Raw genomic sequence first — 4,540 nt, forward strand, 5'->3', positions numbered from 1 at the left:
GTATACATATATAGACATAAAAGTTCCATCAGTCAGTTCAGTACCTTTGGGTAGCAAAGGCATACTTTCGGTTATACAAGTACATTACTAGTAACTATAATAGGTATAGTTAGGAGATACTACTTACTATTCCAAGTACAAGGAATCACACAAGAGTCAGTTCATTCATGAGTCTATACTAATACAATACATACTATATGAAGAGATACAATTACAGAAATACAATTACAGACATACGAATACATTACATACTATATGAAGAGATACGATTACATACAATTACAAGAGATACGATTACATAGATACGTTTACATAGATACGATTACATAGATACGTTTACATAGATACTATTACATAGATACTATTACATACGTTTCGGGACTTACCATTCTAGCCCCAAGGCTATTAGCTACAGTAGGGAAAATGCACATCGACGGGTGTCTACGGTTGTACTGTTCGGCGACTTACCACGCCGTGAATATCCTAGTGCAAAAGGATACAATTTTAGTTATTATATTATTTTCCTTCTTACCTTTACTTTGTGACACATTCACATGAACAATGAGGTAGAATATATTTGATATAGATATACTATTTTCCTTATTACCTTTATTTTGTGACACATACACATAAACGATGAGGTAGATGATAGTTTTATAATAATAATTGTTATACAGGGGAAAAACCGTCACATTTACAGTGATGCATACTTTCAAAACAGTTGGGTCTTGGTAGAAGACTACTTTTTATACTAGTAGGAAATATGGGATTTTGTAGGGTTTTCAAACGTTTACAATTAATTACAAACATTCTCATACTTATACAAACTTTTCTCCAAAGAATTACAAGTCTTTTCTTTACAGTTTTACAAATCAAAGACACATAAATACTTATGAATTCACCAGCTTTATTGCTGATACTCGCTTTCAAAATAACTTGTATTCTCAGGTCACAAATAGACAGGTATGACGACCAGGTTTTGTGATGACGGAGCAGTCAAGACTCGTCTTTTATTTTGAATATTCATTATTTTGTTTTATACTATGAAAGAACACAATTGTAATTAAAATTATACTATTAATTCAATGGATGATGTTGTTGCTTGTTTACTACTTTGCATTGTTGTGATACATTACATGATATCCTCCGCCCCAGAACGTTTCCGCCGTTCTTGGTTTTGGGGTGCGACAAAAATGACCCAAAGGACTAAGATAACTTGCATGAATAAAATGGAAGGCAAAATATTACAGCTTTCCTAGTCCATGAGGTCCAAGAAGCATTCTAAACTGATCAGAAGATGTTGGTGTCCACTCAACTCCAAGATCACACATAAAATGAACCAAAACTGCCAAAAATCCCAAATGACAAGATCTAAGGAACTAGATAGCAAGATTAGAACTTTATACTTACAATAGTCTAGAAATGTAGTGTCTTTGATGTATCTAAACTCGAAGCATCACTCCTTGCAACAAAAAGATCCTTATTGATCTTTAAACTTCATCGTAATATCATAAAAAGCACCCAAAAGAGGAGAGAGAAAAGAGGAGAAGCTCAAATCTTGAAGGTGGAGGATAGGGTTTCTCCTAATGTGTTCTAGAGGTGATGGAGGATGATAAAATACCCAAAAATGAGGAATCTTATGCTCATATACGTTGAAAACCCTAAAAATCATGGGCTTAGGTCTGATTGATCGCCATGTCGAGGGCTTTGATCCCCACGATGTGACCATGACTTTTCACCCAAATCCATTCCAACTTCAAATGACCATAACTTTTTTGTTTCAACTCTGTTTTTGGTGATCTTTATATCCACGAAAAGGTATTGATGAGCCTCACACTTCTATCTAGTTAATTTTGGCATAACAAATGATGAACTAAAAACCATAATCCATGCAATAATCCTAACAAATAACTTTTCCCAGTTTTCCTTTTGGCTTCGAAACATAAACCAAGGACTTAGATTACATAATCAATATTATCAACATCCAATATGGTCTTCTAGCGCCCAGTTTTTGGTATGTAATTTAAATATAATTTTTTGCACATTTACTCTGGGACTTGGCAAGTTGGAGGCCCCAACTCGTTGAATAGTGTAACGCCCGTAGATCCAAGCTAGTCAATTTAGAAGCAATAAGTGTCGAAAATGACTTTTCGGAAAAAGATTATTTAGAATAAATAATCTTAACCAAGTTGTAGTATATGTTACAAGGTTTCCGTACATATAAAGAACGCCGAAATCCGAGTTATAACGAAGAAGTTATGGCCCGTCGAAGTTTCGAGAGTGATATTCAGCCTTAGCAATCTAAACAAAAGTCGTAGAATACGTTAAACCGAGAGCGTCCATAAAAAGAACGTCCAAATCTGACTTCGTATGAGGAAGTTATGATTTTTCGAAGTTTCGGCTTAGCTGTGTACAACCCGAAATTCGAATATTAGATCGAGAAGTTTTTAGCCAACACAACCTAAACGAGAATCGAAGATCTCGTTAATAGTAGTGTAACGATAAAAAGATGGACGAAAATGGACGTCGGATGAAGAAGTTATGAATTTTTAACGGACCAATCCTGTCCCGGCCTATTAAATAATATAACTTTTAAAATAAAGTCAAAATTAGCCGACGGAGTCTAAATGAAAGTTGTAGATTATATTCTCGCCTTCGCGTGGATATAAAGAACGTCGAAAACGAAGCTTCTATGAGGAAGATACAAATTTTTTGAAGTTGGAACTCGAATTTGCGAAGCTGGTGCGAGGGTGATGACGTGGCTCGATCAGGGCCGTCGCTTGCTGATCACGGTCTGGTCTTCGGATTCGGACACCTGGCCTCACTACGCCTCGCGTACGAGAGGAATGCCCCGCGTCCGAGTACGCCCCGCGTCAGAAGAAGGTTACGCCCAACGGTCTTCGGCTGAGCGGTTCTGGAGCATGCCACGATGACCCATCCGAGGAGCGCCACCTGTTGTCCTTATCTGAGGCCTCGCAGGATGTAGAGTTCGTTTGTATTGTGTCTAGGGCCTTAAGGTTTGTATCCAGATTGGGCCTGTCCATCCGTGATTATCTAGATTAGCTAATAGGGTTTTACTATAAATATGCATGCATGTATGCATGATAAGTTGTTGATTTTGACGTTCATTATTGTAAACCCTAAACACCTCTACAGTCGAAGTTCTTTATCGAGCTCTTCTAAGGTGTTAAAGTAATAATCATTCGACATATTCAGCTCTTTTCTCGTGTTCTTTATTGTGTCTTTATTCATTAACTTGCATAGAATCATTCGATCCTAAAAGAACTTTGTTCTAACAATTGGTATCAAAGCAGGAGATTGTGTGATTAATACACATTCCTTCTGTATTCAGAATACTTTAGGGTTTCCACTTTTATCGTATAAATAGAATCCGTCTTCTTCATAATGACGGTAACTCTGTTTCTGATAAAACCCTAATCTCAAGATTACAGGTTTGATTCTAGCAGCTCACCATGTCTCACGATGATTCGCAAACGAACCCCATCAATATCTCAAACAACATTGGATCTACAACCAGAGCACCCATACTCTATACTCAAGACTACGAAGTATGGGCTCATCACTTTGAAGACTATGTGGTTGGATCTGAAGACAATGGCTATCTCATCTAGGAAGCTATCATGCTTGGGCTATTTGTTCACTCAGGAACAAACACAACTGTCAAGTCCCAAAAGGAGTACAACAAGCTGGTGGCAGACATAGACAAGATGTCGTAGGACGATAAAGATAAATTGCTTTGTAATGTAAAGGCCATGAGGATGATCAGATTCGCCCTGCAATCTAACACTTTTCGGTTAGTAGGTTCATGCACAACGGCTAAAGAAATCTGAGATAGGTTGAAGGAACTTTACTCAACTGATGAAGATCTGGAACACTCCATTCAAACCCTGCTACTGTCAGAATTTGGAGTTTTCGAACAGAAACCTGAAGACAAGCTCATACAGACTTTCGATCGGTTCAATCATCTCCTAAGTAAAATGATCAAGCATGGAATAGAGAGGAAGTTGATCGAGCAGAAAGTGACTTTCATGAACAGGCTGAGACTGGAATGGATGGCTGTAGTTTCCACTGTGAAGGCGCATGAACAGTTTAAATCTTAATCGCTGGCGAAACTTGTGGGGATATGTAAGTCCCATGAAAGTGTAATAACCAAGGAAGCAAAAGTGGTTTCTGGTGTGGGATCGCTGGCTCTTGTCTCTAAAGGAAAAAGTATCGTAGAAGAAGAAGAAGAGTAAGATATGTCTGAATGTGACCTTACAAGTGAGGAGTATGCAATGATGGTCACAAATCCAAAGAAGTTTGCAAGGAGAAAATTTCCTGTTAGCAAGAACCGAAACTGGCAGGGAAGTTATAGTTCTGAGAAGATGAAGGATGAACCGAAAGTCTCCTCTCAAAAGGATGAAGAGAAAAAGGAGAGCAAGCTTGCAGGAGATTCTGGATATGCTTGCAACTACTGTCACGACAAGAATCATTTTGCCAAAGTTTGCATGTTAAGGAAAACGGCTGAGAAGAGAGAGGG

The sequence above is a fragment of the Lactuca sativa genome, chromosome 3 (assembly GCF_002870075.4).
Source record: "Lactuca sativa cultivar Salinas chromosome 3, Lsat_Salinas_v11, whole genome shotgun sequence".
Lineage (NCBI taxonomy): Eukaryota > Viridiplantae > Streptophyta > Magnoliopsida > Asterales > Asteraceae > Lactuca > Lactuca sativa.